Raw genomic sequence first — 15642 nt, 5'->3', positions numbered from 1 at the left:
CTTCTTCTGAGCATTCAACTTTTTCAGCCTTTTAGATGTTTGTCCGTTCTATTACCTGCTTTTTATGTTTATATCTAAACTTTGATGTCACTGGCTAATGTTATGAATCCCTCAACAATCAAAATGTACTGGTTAGAGGTTAATTCATAAAGACAAGTTTTCATTTTGCTTATCACAATAGACCTGGCTGTTTTTGCTGAATATTAACATTAACAGTAACGGGTCGCCAGAAACTCTTCCAGAAGGAAACGTTTATGAGCTGATGCACATTTTCCTATTACATTAAGATATACAGCTGAAGAAACCTTAAAGATTTCTCCAAGTGATAGCACAGTCCTAATACGTTGTTTTGCTGTTTTGAATTTCAAAATGCCTTCATTTAGTTGTGTATATCATCCACTTGTTTATTATTTTTTAATGATTCTCCTGAATTTTGCTGACAGCTACATCCCCCCCACCACCCCTGTCTCCAGCTCAGACTTGTCCATAAACCTCAGGCAGAGTAAAATGAATTTGTCCACATTGAGGATCACCAGATTAACCTCTCTGTCTATGCGTGCTCCAGCCAGCATGCAGCTGCTGCCTCCTAATAAGGACCAGAGGGGGCATCAGGCTGGAACACATCTTATGCACATAATGGAGTTAAACCCTGTATTTACAGTGATATTTGCAGGAAATCCAGATCATTATTCCGTCCTGAGGGAATCTCAGAATGCTTTATGTTGTCCATGCACTGTAGGAAAATGTTAATGTGTTTCTATTTTACATAAATAAGTAAATGAGTTGGGTGGGGTTTTTTTTTTGAGTGTGTCCACTAGATGGCAGAACAGCACCACTGTAAAACATGCTAACACAAGGATCCCACTTGTCTTTCTTTGAAATGGATTTTCCAGATGTTCACTGGGACCTCCAGCAGCACTAAAAAATGCTCATGTTTGCAATCACCAAGGCAGCACGAGCATAATGTGCAGATTTACTGTTATGATCTTTAATATCCCTCTGTGTCTCGGGCAGCACCATTACATGTAATGATCCTACTGTAATGATATTACCCAAGGTAATAGCATTCATATAGGCAAACAGATTGCAAAGCAGTATTATACCCAGCCTGGCAAACACTTTTTGTGTCATTGAATTATGAATATTTTATTGATTTTGCCTTTTACAAGGGAGAAGTGATAAGGAAAACATATTTAAAGACACAAAGGAGAAGAAAAATGTGCCATGTTACACCACAAAAACTACTCAGGAATGATTTAAAGAACGTGGCATAGAGGTCAGGGCCTGCACATTTCCCATATCCCAAACCGATCTAGCATCCGTAGGATATGCGTCCAGGTCCTGTGCCTATGTCCCGACATGTCTCATATTCAGTGAGGAATTACATCTCACAGGTGTTAGTCGTTGCGTTTTTTCTTTCTTTCTTTTTTAAGAGCAGGGGTTCCATTTTCCTCTCAAGGATCATCAATTTTCATATTGTACAGTGAAGGCAGGTGTGATACTAAAGGCTGGAGGTGACAGGGATGTAACATGAGCACAGCACAGGCTGCAGCAGGTTTGGACTTTTGCACTAGCATGAACCCCCCCATCACTCATTAACCATTTCTCTCTGATGTTAGAGGCATGGACAGGTTATGAGACAATGGGCCCCTGCATGCAGATATGCAAAATGTTATTTGGAGCAAGACATGCAGACTGTGGTGGTTTTGCGTCTGTTTATAGACATTATGCATCTTTTTATGTCTCTTTGTGGTAATTTTGTGTCTCGTTGTGGTTGTTCTGTATCTGTTTGTGGTCGTTTGGGTCTCTTTGAGATAAATTTGTGTCTTTTTCAGTCGTTTTGTGTCGCTCTATAGTCATTTTGTGTCTCCTTGTGGTTCTTTTGTGTCTCTTTGTAGTCATTTTGGCCTCTTAAAGGTATATTTGTGTCTAATTGAGGTAAATTTGTGTCTCTTTGAGGTAATTTCTTGTCTTTTTCGGTTGTTTTGTGTCGATCTCTTGTCATTTTGTGTCTCCTTATGATTGGTTTGTGTCTGTTTGTAGTAGTTTAGGTCTCTTTAAGATAATTTTGTGTCATACTGAGGTAAATTTGTGTCCCTTTGATGTAATGTTATGCCTTTTTGTCGTTTCGTATTTCTTTGTTGTCATTTTGTGTTTCCTTGTGGTTGTTTTGTGTCTTTTTGTAGTTGTCTGGGTCTCTTTGAGGTAATTTAGTCTCTTACTGAGGCAATGTTGTGCCTCTTTGAGGTAACTTTGTGTCTTTTTTAGTCATTTTATGTTGCTATGTTGAAATTGTGTGTCTCCTTGTGTTTGTTTTGTGTCTGTCTATATTAGTTTAGGCCTCTGTGAGGTAATTTTGTGCCTTATTTGGGCAAATGTGTGTCTTATTTAGGTAAATTTGTGTCTCTTTGATGTAATTTTATGCCTGTGTGCCTGTTTGTCTCTACTTGTGATTATTTTGTGTCACTTTGTTGGCGTTTTGGCATCTTGCAGGTGATTTAGTGTCTTCTTGAGGTAAATTTGTGTGTCTTTGAGATACTTTAGTGTCTTTCTTGGTTGTTTTGTGTCTTTTTGTAGTTGTTCAGGTCTCTTTGAGGTAACTTTGTGTCTTATATAGGTCATTTTGTGCTTTACTGAGGTAAATTTGTGTCTCTTTGAGGTAGTTGTGTGTCTCCTTCTTGTTTTGTGTCTCCTTAGGATTGTTTTGTATCTTTCTGTGGTAGTTTTGCATCTATTTGCAGTTCCTTTGCATCTCTTTTTGTCTGTCCGTGGTCATTTTGAGTCTCTTCCTGGTCAGTAGCCTACTTGTTAGTTTAAGTGACATTTTGCAAGTGAAGGCTAGGGGAGCCCACTTACACTTTAGGCCCCTGAGCTTGTGCTTGGTAGGCCGGTTCAGTAATCCATCCATGGTTGGAGGATCTCCTCATAAATAAAAACTGACACTGATGCCTCCTACAGTTTGTCTGAGCAATGTGTTACTATGTTAAACCAACCATATCAGTGTCTACCTCTGACACTCCATTTGAGTGTTTACCTTTGATATTTGCTGAACCCGAAACTGTGAGTGTAAGTCTGTGCCCTCTGCTGAGTTCATGGAACATGATAGGTGCTAACATTCAACATCTGAAGCTTGGCTGCTCTTGTCAAAGACAAGTACAGAACAGACAAACAGGACATATTTACATACCCCAGTGTGACATCCACTTGTCACTCAATTTCTAAACTCTCCATGGTGCTGCTGCAGAGGCGTCTGACGTCCCTGAACAGCTGCATGTCATTGAGTTTCCCCATTGTTTTGTACTGGAGTAAACCATGCAGGCAGGTCAAAGGGTCATTGCCCTTCTCTCTCTCAGGCACAAGGTCATTCAGTAATTGGGCTGCATTGTCATGATGTTAGTGGTTACTTTCAAGAGTACAAAGGGACACCTTGGCTGAGACGTGTAAGAGAATTTATTTGCTGATTTATGACCTTTCTGGCCACATATCAAATATTTCCTGTTAAAGCGTCAAAACCGAACTTGACATTTACAGATGGATGAAAGCTGCGGTTCAAGGCCGCTGAGCCATTGTTCAAGGTTTCATTGCTTTATTGTGGAATTCACTGGAATTTCCTTTTGTTTTCCCACATTTCAGCCGTGATTTTCCAGAAGTTATGTGATTACTCAGTATGCTGAGGGAATAGATGGCACAGCAGGACATGTATGTGGAATTACAAGCGAAAACACACACGCACACCGAAAGGTATGTGGCAAACATTTTGGAGGTAACAGTTCAACCTGCAATTAAAACACAATAGGTATTGTGCACCGTGTTTCTGAGCACTTTATCTGCATACCTCTCCGTTTCCCCTGTCGACCCTGGCTGTACAGGAAACTGTCACAATGGCTAATAAATTGTCCAGGCCGATCAATGAGGGAGCCAGGAGCCAGGGGGAGAGCGGATACACTCAGTGTTTACTCAGGGATGGGGAGCACTTTAGTAACGAAAAACAGCCGTGCTTCAGACACAGTCACACGAAACAAACATGCTGACACATACAACTTGGGAGCAATCAAAATGCTGTCATGATATCAATAATAACAAGAAAAATGTCTTGTGTGCGTCACACATATTTACAGTAACAGAAGAGACAGCCTATCTTCTCCATGTTTGTGTTATTCTCACCCTTCCACATATCAGTCGCAGGGCAATGATAAGAGACGTCAAACCACATTTGTGGATGTGAAGTTGCACTCGTTCCCTTATCACCAGCAAACTGCTGCAGTGACATGACATCATATAGAGGAAGAGCCCTCTCCACCCTGTGTACTGCCCCTTATTAGGACACTTACATCATATGGGCTTTCCTGTCTTTACACCACAGCTTGCCGGCACAAATGTGTATATCCTATTTTATTTTACCGTAAAGTGTTTGGACAAAAACAAGAGCAGTGTTAGTCACACACACAAGACAATAAAATTGTAGGATTATTCTTTGAATGCTGATACTGGGGTGTTAGTGTTACTTCTATAAAAATGTACAGCTGTGTGTGTGTGTGATGGGTGATAAAAGAACAAATGAAATGTGTTGATTGGACTGTTGGGGCTGATAATTTACACAGGCGTACACACATGCAAGATTTTTAATTCACAGTGTTTGGTGATTGGTCTTTTCAGTTTGATGAGAAAAATGTGTGTGATATTTTTATGTAATATTCAAAGAGCAGCTTCATTATTTTATTCTATTTCATTTTATTATTGATTTTTTTTTTTATTTAATTTAATTTTTTTTGTTAGGTTTTTGTATCATGTAGCTTCCCAGTAGTGTTCCTAATGTATTCAAACCAGAAAAGTAAACTTTTGGTCAAACTATTTATGTTTTAGCCATAAGTTCTACAAACTTTTACCCATATAATGTGACAAAGGTTTCTGCTCGATGTTACATAAAAACCCACATTCTCCCATGGACGCCATGTTAATTTGGTTTTAAAAGGCACACAACAATCCCTATGTGCTGCCAGATAAAACTACTGTTTCTGTCAATGGAGTCTGGTGGCTTTGAAGAGATCAGTTCCGGTAAAGTGGTAAAATAATCTTAATGTAGTGTACACCTATCTGATGTTTATTTTATGAGGTGGTCCTTTTATTAGGAAGCTAAAATACATTTTGCTGCTGCTCCTGTCCACCGCCACCAGACTTCTTTTGACAGAAACAGTCATTTTACGTAGCAGAACAAAGTTTCTCGTCACCACTACCTCTGGATGGTTAGTTTGTGTTACTGTGTGACTTTTGGAACTGAGCTAATGTGGCGTCCTTCTGCGCCCGATACTGCTGTCTGCTTCTCCACACTGGGAGCGTGCCGACTTGCATCTAACTGACTGCGGATCTATTCATTTTTTAGGTGCAAATGCAGCATCATGTTGAATCTCAATAAGCCTCATTCACAAACACTGTGTATGCACATATCTGTGCTTCTAAACTGTGCGTACAAACGTTTCACTAGAAATCTCAGATGCATCAACATTTTCTTACCTGAATTTGTTCAAGCTGCCTCAGACCTTACCTATGCACAAATAATGAAGATCCAGCTGTCTTAGAAAATAGAAACACACACCTTTAACTAAATGCATAATGTATTAAAACAGTATTCATTTAAAGAGGCAATATTCAAAATCATTAATATACTAATGCATTGGTCAAATGTATTGAATAACTATAAAACTGACACCCTTTAATCCCCACCAATCATAAATGAAAACAATAATCTATGAAAACAGAGTGTCCCACTTTTTATTTTATAGAAATTGTGCATATGTTCATTTGTAGCCAACTGGTTAATTGGTAGCCTATTAATAGGTATGAATAACCTCTGGTTTAACTTGGATGGGGTTTAAATGATTTAATTGTGCAGCTCTTCTAGACTGTCTGAATGTGTAACATTCTGGATTTTGTTATGATATTTCCTGTTTTATTTTGAAGTACTAACCTCTTCTGTCATTGCAGTTTCCTGTGTTTTCCCATCTTTCATCAACACCTGCTGCCACTTACTCACCTGCCCCTGATTCTCCTCTTAGCCATCCCTGTGTATATATACTGACCAGCTCCTCATGCCTCTGCCAGATTGTCTTTGTTCCTTTGCGTTATAGCTTTCTAGCAATCACTGTGTTTGATTCCCTGGATTTTTTTTTTAACTTTATCTGTTTTGGATTTAAGGATTTTTTCCCTACTTCCTGTCTGCCTGTTTGTTTTGTTGGCATTTTTTTGGACTCTTAACTTTTTGAACTGAACTAAAGACCGTGCTTTTTCTTTTAAACCCTACTCTACCTCCTGTGTGTTCTGCATTTGATTCTGAGTTTTCACCAGAGTTATTACAGAATCGATCAGATCCTGATACGAGTCATTTCATGGGGGTTGTGACACTCAAAAAAATGTATCCACTGATTTACAGACGTTTCTTTCCCAAAGTCTATGGGAAAAAGTCTTTTTGAGCTCAGTGGCATCACATGACAGACCCTGGAAAGTGTAGTACCACTGTTTGGCCACTACGAAAATGGCTTCAAAGCCTGGGGCACTTCCTGATAATCTGGAGAGAGCGCGTATCAGAAACTGACGTTTAAACATTTCTGAAAAGAAATCAGCTGTATACCCAACTGCTGTTGCATTCACAGGTGCTCACTGACCAACACTGATGTCAGAGCCTTAATATGTGTGTAAAAAAAAACAAAAAAGAAACTTTCTCCATGTTACATCTCTGGGCAAACCTGTTTCCTTAAAAAGGGAAATGGGGACGCGGCAGAATGCTGATTGCAAATAGCAGGCAAATGCCTGTCAGTTTAGAATGATTCTAATTCACCAGCATGCACACAGTGGTAAGAACAATATCAGCAGGTGCACATGTGTCATGAATCTAATGGTGATTTTGCCTTTGCACTTATTTTATATGCCGAGTAAGAACATTTCTACACACATATTAGGAAATGAGTCCCAATGTGTCTCTACCTGGTTAAATGAGGGTTTAATAGCACCATCTTTAATACCACCTCCAAGCTCAAATCTTCAAACACTTCTCGCATGCCGTGCACTGTCAGAACAGCATGTGGAGACGGTTGTAAGTAGGGGGATCAGCGCTGTAACCTACGATTTTGATAACGGTTGAGTGGGAGTTTCCATTTGAAAAACATGGAAAAGAATGCAGATGGACACGCCCTTTAAACAATGCTAATTATTATTCCTGTTTGTAGCAGGGTTTTCTTTTTCTGCATAGCAGATCAATCAAGCCTTTTTATCATTGTTATGCAAATGACTTAGTCTGGAGCAGGGAGGACAAATGTGGACTACAATGGAAATGCAGCCAAATCTGAGGTTTGCCCTATAATAGCATATGCACATTCTGGTCCTATGTATTTAGCATTCCTGTTTCAGAGGCTTACCGGCCGCTGGGCTGGAGAAAGCTGATTCACAGACACAGCCATGGCAATGGGGTAATTACAAAGACCCGTGCAGTCTATAAATATGAACTGCATTACCACACAGATCTGGTCTCGCTACAAGTCCGCCACATTGCAGCTCAAATTTCTCCAATTAGGCAGAGCTTGATGAAAGTGTTTCAGTTGCATTAAGAATGCAGTCAGAGGAAAATGTTTCAAAGGAGATCAACATGATGAAATCGAGGCAGACAGTGGAGTCGGGGCTGATTTTTACCTCCCAGACAGATCGACTGATGACCCACGACCGAGGAGTCCAGCTTGGATGGAGCTGTCGAATTAATAATTAAATGAGCAGATAAAAGACGCCGTCTCGGCCCCTGAACACTATATTTAGTCACTGCTGTCTCTCTGCCTCCTGCTGCTGCGCTGTACAGTATAGCCCCCAGATCAGACTTCCAAGGAGCGGAGACATCATCCCAGATCTATTCAAATCCTCAGCTGCTCTGCCTCCAGACACTCTGTTGAGTGTGTGGCAGGAAGGGGGGGGTGGGGGTATAGGAGAAGCCACTGTCAGGCACAGACAGCCAGGAGGTCGGGAGGTCAGAGCGGATAAGAAAAGGTCAGAGTGGCAGAGCCCACACCTCAAGACCGACCAAAGCCTCGACGGCTCCGGCTCCAACAACAATGTGAGGAGGGCAGCAGTGGGGTGGTCCGGTGCCACCAGACATCATGTGTAGATGATAACAGCTCCCTTTTAACATGGACTGTCTTGTTGAATGTCCCTTTAGTTCTCTCTTGGGCACATTAAAATATTCTGGCATTGGTGTAGATTTCTAGGAGGACACAGAGGGGACATCCCACTTAATATTCAGAACATGTTCATTTGTCGCCCCCAATTCTGACATTTACACCATCAGTTTATGAAGAAAAGCCAAACATTGGTGCATAAAATTTCACCAGAATCCAGGAAATTAAGTGTTTGATGCTTAAAACTTTCGGGCAGAGGACCCCCCCCAAAACCCCCAGTGTTGAAACCTATGCCCTTGTGTTCTGGCATCATTAAGGCATCAGTCTATTAAAGTTGGCCTGTGTGAAGGCCATGAGTTTGACCTCTTATGAATGATTGGAGTAAGATCTGCCCCAGTCCCTTCTGCTCACTGGCCTGTGTGAAATAAGTCCAGTTAGATGCTCCATTGACTGATCACTGAGTCAACCATTTCTAATAATTGTATGAAGTGACGACATGCTTCAAATACAAATGGAGCAAGTTTATTTCTCTTCCAAGAACAGAACAGTTGCAGAGGATTGGGTACATTCAGTTGAATAGAGAAATAATAAATTAATAGATAACTCGGTATACTGTTGGATTTAACATAATGAATTACTAACTAAACCAAAGAATATGATCCTTTATTTACTTTTTATACCTCTATGCTGACAACAGCTGTAGTCGGAGGCTTTATTTATTTCAGGTTGTCCGTCCAATCCGTCCCATTCTCGTGAACGCATTATCTCAAAAACGTCTGGAGGGAATTTACTCTAAACTGGCATCCACCTGTACTTAATGGTGAACTAAGAAGAGTTTGGTGGTCAAGGTCACTGTGACCTTGCCATAACTCAAGAAGTCATACACTAATCATGACAAAATGTTACAAATAGGATAAAATAACAAAGTAGTGACATTTTATATCCAAAAGGTCAAAGGTTAACGTCCCTGTGACATCATAACGTTCTGCAAAAACTCTTTTCCGGTCATTATTCAACGCCATATCGCAGTTGATGACACTAATCATGAAACTGTGCTGACTGCATTGATCTTCTGTTCTGCCGGGTTGAAGATCTGTGTGAGAATCTACGTTTTAAGGTTTGTAGCCTCGTTGCAGCAACATCCATAGTTGAAGCATTGTCAACTGTCATGGCTACATATGAAGCTGGACAGACATGTATGTCAACTGTAGCCCTTTTCAGAGATCGTGCTATAGGGCTGCTATGAAGTCCCTTTTACATGCCGCCTTTGCATTTTTACACAGAACCAAATGATGGCTGCATTATGGCGCCCCCAATGTATGATTTAGAACAGCATCGCACAGCATGGACCTTGAGTATAAAATGTAACATATGTGTCAACAGCACTTAATATAAACTATAACAATGGCATAACAAAGCAATAACAATGGTTTGCAGTTCCAGTTATATGGCGGCTGACCTCGTCCTCTGCCCAGTGGGTAAGAAGCTCCTGCACCTCATGGCTTTCCCAGTTTCTGGATATTTTTGGCCACTGTTTTTCTTCTTTGAGATAGCTGCTAACTGCTATCAGCTACTTTTTAAACAACATATAAAGTCACACCCATGCCCCCCATGATCTCGTCCTGCCGGCTGTCTTGTCCACACAGACATCGCTTTGATGCGGTTACTACCTCCAATGCTGGCTTAAAGGCAAGACAACTCTGTCCCCTAATTCCGCAATGGAACCGTTTATACAGAACAGCGAGGTGGCATAACAGCGTGAATTCCCCACCTTGAAGAGGCAGTGTAAAAGGGGGATGTAACTCCAAGTTGAGGCGGTAATTTCAGTCTGTTTATTAATGTAAACTTTATTCAATCAGGAGCGTCTTGAGAACCTAAAGTATTGTCCAACACTTTTCTGCGTTATAAAGACACACAGGTAGTATAGGAGCAGTCAGGAATTGCCATTTATATTATAGTGTATCATTGACAGAGCCTACGGGAGGCCAGAGCAGGCCGTTCTGAGATTATAACTCTCAGTGAGCCAGAGCTTTACAGTCAGCAATAAACCTCAGGGAATCGTGGTGTGATTAAAAAGATACTTCACAGTTAAAGCTCTACATTTCCTTGCAAAGGATGTGTGATGTCGAAATGTTTTCCATTAAAACTTCTCATCTCCTCTAAAAACAACGTTTGCACAACACAGATGTACAACTGGTTGTTTTGTCCTTAGCTGAGCCAAACATCGAAGCCTGCTCATTCTCTCCATCCGGATCTTTGACGTACATAGTGTACTTGGGGAAACTGAGATACTTGCTTCTTGGTCCAGGAAGAGGAAATGTGCATACTTAAGTGGACATAAACCGCTCTGATCGAGACAACAATGGCAGAGTCACAAACTGTTGTGTGATTACTGTGCGTAAAAAAATCCTTGATTGCTTTAATTGCTTAGAATTTTGTTCATTTACTTCAATCTGCATTTCTTTTCAGAGTCACAGTTCACAGAAGGAAAAGCTAAAAGATAGAGAATAAAATAGATATTTACATACATAAAGACAACAGTAATCAGATGAAAACTTCATCACTATCAATTATGCATTCCTAAATTGTACACAGACAGACTCAGGGTGCAGCTTTCAGGGGGGATTATTTATAACAACAATTAAAAGCTGAACACGGAGAATAATGTTGGACATAATTTGTCTAAAAAGCAAAGATCTCTGTGTGCTCAGCTGAGATCTGGTATTTTACCCTTGCTATTGAAAGAGGACAGTGTGTTAACCCAGAAGAAGAACTGCCCAATGCGCTGTATATTTATGTAATATTTTATTATTACTACCAGTTCTAGTATTATAGTGTACTTCATTTGTGCATGTTTATTTATTGCATATTGTATAGTGTACTGTAGGGATGAGTTAGTGCACCACTGTTAAACTGCATCTGTTAAACCAATTTAATTATCTGTGTCTGTATATGTACTTGAAGTGGGTGTGGCTTAAATAGGAAGTGGGTGGGACATAAACCAGATATGGGTGGGGCCTAACTAGAAGTTACAAGTTATTTCAAGCCTGGGTTGATCAGAAGTTTCTGTATTTTTATTCACTGGATAAACTATTTACAGAACAGCCTCAAGATTGCGCTTCAGATCATTTGTGACCACAAGAGTATGAGCTTAAATATAGCTACTCAGATGAGTATGTTCCTTCATCACAAGTACAAATACTGAAACATTTTACTTGGATAATACTCGTACTTCTATACATGTAGTAATGCAGTGGTTCCCAACTGTTGGATCAAGTACATAAGTACAGTGAAGTGCCGTTTCCTGCTGTAGAGTGAGCGAATGCCGAACAACTTCTTAACAGAGACAGCAAACTAGCTTGAGACATGGCCCAACATAGGTCTCCCACAAGGCTATGCCTTATAATCACATGTGGGATGGGCCAAAGAAGGCATGACACTTATATAAGAATGAATAAATGAATGGATGAAAGAATAGTCAAGTCATCTGTGTTCAGAAAATGATAAGACAACAAAAAACACAACCAGTTTTTCTGACATTAAACTGACTGGAAATGTCATCCATATACAAGTTAAACAAGTTAAAATCTTTCCTAACCCCCTTACTGCTCTGAGAAGAGTCAGCTAAAGCACTACATCAAACCTTATTAGTTTAAAATAACAACTTGATTACTTGATTAGCTTGGTTGCAGTAAGAACATGAGAAATATCATTGCTGAAGACACTGTATGTTCTTGTGAACTTCACGAGTTTAAAGAGGTGGAGACGTGCTTACAAGAAGCCCAGCTGATAGACACACAGCTGATAGACACGTGTCACTGGGACATTTAAACTTTCTTAGCAGCCGCATGTTAGAATGCAGAAAGAGTCGGCCCTTATCGTTCTGCAGGCGCTTCGCCCAGCGATTAGCAGGTTATCTCCCATCCTGCACTGGAGGCTCTGCCCTAGCTGAGACAGGAAGGAAGGCCAGGGCAGTGACTCAGTGGCTCCGGGCCACATTGCAGAACAACGCGAGAGATAGGTCCAGGTCCACCGAGCCATTCTGCACGATGGAAAAACACACAGGATCCCACAGACATGACCAGCATATCAAACACATCCCAAAGAATGAGGAGGGGAGGTGGGGGCTGCAGAGAGGGATACAGGAACAACTGTTTACTGGGGCTCCCTCCGAAGCCCTCCGCGTGAGGCCACTGGTTGGTTTGGCCCCCCTTATCTTTTCCTGCATCCTCTTATCCTGGATGTCAGTGTGCAGCGCTACAAAAGCAACTCTTGTCAGTATCACTTGATCATTTTCTGCTGAGCCTGCCAGGCTGCACTGTTTGCATCATACTTTCCAGATTCAAACAGAGGAGAATTTCAGACATCAAACGTTATTGGGAAGCAAGTGGATGATTGCTTTGAAACTAGCTCTGCAAAGCAAATGCCATCAGGGGCTTTAGGTTTTGCTGGCGGAACTCTAGCATATCAATCTAAATAAAACAATACAGGTCAACTCAGTGCATGCAGATTCCTTCAGACCTCAACTCTGATACCCTTGCAGTGCCAAATGCCTGAGCAGAGCCAGGCAAGCACCCAGCCTTCTTCCAAACAGATGCCAGGACTCAGCCTTACATATTTTCCTCCCTTCCAGATTTTTTTAGCCTTTCACTGGTTTAAAGGTCCTGTGTGTAGGATTTAGAGGAATATATTCGCAAAAATGGACAACCTGGTCACTCCCAACTCCTCAAATACAAAGACACACCACACAGAGGCAACCTTTAGCGGTGAGACAACCCGGGTAGCAGCATTTTTTGATACTCCATGCAACTGCTGCAGTATAAAGAAAAAGAGTCTGCACTGTGCAGCCGGGAGTTGAGGTGAAAGGGTCAAATAAACTCCTGACTTTCAAACTGGAGCCTGCTGTCCAGTGTGAAACCAATAGTCAATAGAGTTGTTTTAATGATGATGAAGTGTGCTAGTATGTTTAGCATGCTATGCTAGTGACTTATGTCACATGTCACATATCTATTTGTTTTTTTTCTAAACCTAACCACATGCAATGTTGCCTATAACCAAGGAAGTACGCCTAAAAACAATAGTTTGTACTTGTCTTTTATTTTTAATTTAAAGATTATTTGGGGGGGCTTTTTATATATTCATTAAATAGGACAGACCAAGTGTGAGAGGGGGAGAGAGAGAGGGGAAGACATGCAGCAGGGGGCTGAAGGCTGGAATAGAGCCTGTGGCTGCTGTGGCAAGGACAGTGCTTTTGTACACGGGTGCCTGCTGTACCCATTGAGCTACTGGGTGCCCTAGTTTTTACCTATGTCCTAGGTATATTTTTTAAAAAAGACTATATGCATTTAACGAGCAGAAACTGTGAATTTCCTGTGAAAACAGAAGCTGTTTTTTTGAAAAGAGATGATGCACATGGCGAGTGTAAATTGACACGTTGTCCCTGAGCATCCTAAATTGATGCAGAGGGGTACCCAGCTTGTCATAGTTTGACATGACAGGCCATGATAGTGTATAATCACCTGGAAAAAAAGGAATGTGTTTTTGTTACCTCAGAATGAACCGTTTATATCTACATAGGAAGCAGCGGGTCCTCTTCCAAGGAGATGGCTATGTTGCACTGCTATGTTTTTACAGTAGCCCAGAACAGACAAACCAAACAATGGCTCTAGATAAGGCCATACGTGCTCTCACGTCCACCCCTATAGTTAAAAGCCACCCTGCGACAAGTAGCATCAGAAAAACACTGATTTTTTTAACATGAAACTGCTATATGCAGTGTTTTTACCAGTTTCAAGCAATGATCCCATTTGTTTTAGAGAAGAAGAGACCTCTGTGGATAATTCGGTACCTGGTAAAAACCTCCCAAAAAATGAACACTGAGGGAGATCTTACTGGGGAAAGTTTCAGCTGGTTGCAATCTGCAATCCTCACTGCTAGATTTCACTAACTCCCCATAAATTTTACACGCTGCTCCTTAAAAAGCTTGCTCTTATTAACTTTGAAGTTATTAGCATTTGGCTGTATGCTTTAGTGTCTGCAGTGGAGTATATGACAGAATAAAACTCACACAGTCATTCGCAGGCTGCAGTTCATCAGGAATAAGAGCCAATGTCCCCTCTGGCTTTCAGCAAAATCAAACTGCACTTGTCAGCAATGCCCCCTCAGCACGCCCACCTTCTACTTATTCACTGAACTCTGTACTCGTGCTAAACCAACAACATCTCAGCTTTTCTTGCTCTGCCTCACACCTTTCTGTTCAAATTTCTTCAGTGCATCTTGGTTCAGAATTACAACACTCGATAAACTCTGCTTTCTGTGATATAGACTAGCTGATCATGCTGGGGATAATTTAAGATTCCTGTCTTGGCAAAGTCAGTATAGCTCTGTGCACACAATGGGATAGTCGAACAATTAGCTGGAGATGTTTTGGCTCCTTTCAGGCAGAACACAGATGGCCCAGGAACCCTCATCTGCATGCAGGATTGGACCTGTCCCAGCCATTCAGAGCAAGCTTGTCTTACTCTGGTGCCACTATCAACACAGATGTCTGTAGTTCATGAAAAGTCATCCCACTTAAAAGTCACTGAGGTGTGAATGCTTAGCAATATTTGACATCAAACGACAACATAATGTGTAATGCTACAGGGGATTGTCACCCTCTTCAGTAGGATTTAAACCGTATTATTGTAATTAGTTAAAAACTCGGCTGGTTTATATCCAAACTTTGAAAGAAGAACAAAGTCTCTGGAGTCATTTAAGGCTTTCTATATCTTAGCTTGCTGCAACCCAATCACCAGAATAAATGTTGACATCATAAGTTTCTGCAAACCACGGATATGTAACATTTGTTTGTTGGTATGTAGTGGATATGCTGAAACCTTATGTCTTTTACATTTCAACGACGCTGTGGTTAACGTGTGGTTAGGTTTAAGCTGAAAATCTGCTTGATTGTGGTTAGGAAAAGATCATGTTTGGGCTTGAAATAGCCAGTTTTGGTGGCAAAATAATAACTGGAAATGCTTCCGATGTCTTACCAAAAAACACCTGTTTTGTTTTTTACTGGTCTCAAGCAGTGGTCTGCAGCTTGGCAGCTGTAGATGTCACGCCATCCGTTATCTCCTCAAACTTCCGATAGCAAAGTCAGCTCATATGCATGTAATCAGAACTACATCACTTTAGGAACATTGATATGATAGGAAATGTATAAATGTATCCGTGGTTTGCAGAAGCGTACAATGCCAACATTTTCATTTGGCTGCTGAGCTATTCTCTGCCATTGGTTGTTATGAAGTTGAGGGCAGTGGTGGCTCAGATGAGTACAGAAACCACTGACATTGTCAGAACTGAGTCAGTTCCATTGCGTTCCTCTTGTCTTAACCGAACCAGATGAGTTTCTGCCTAGATTTATTCTGTAACCACCAGGAATGCCACAGACAAACATGTCCAATCTTAGGATTCATCCAACGTCACTGCTTCATTCTCCCTTGAC

Source organism: Epinephelus moara, chromosome 3 (assembly GCF_006386435.1).
Source record: "Epinephelus moara isolate mb chromosome 3, YSFRI_EMoa_1.0, whole genome shotgun sequence".
In the NCBI taxonomy this organism is placed as follows: Eukaryota; Metazoa; Chordata; class Actinopteri; order Perciformes; family Serranidae; genus Epinephelus; species Epinephelus moara.
This window is presented reverse-complemented; position numbering follows the sequence as displayed.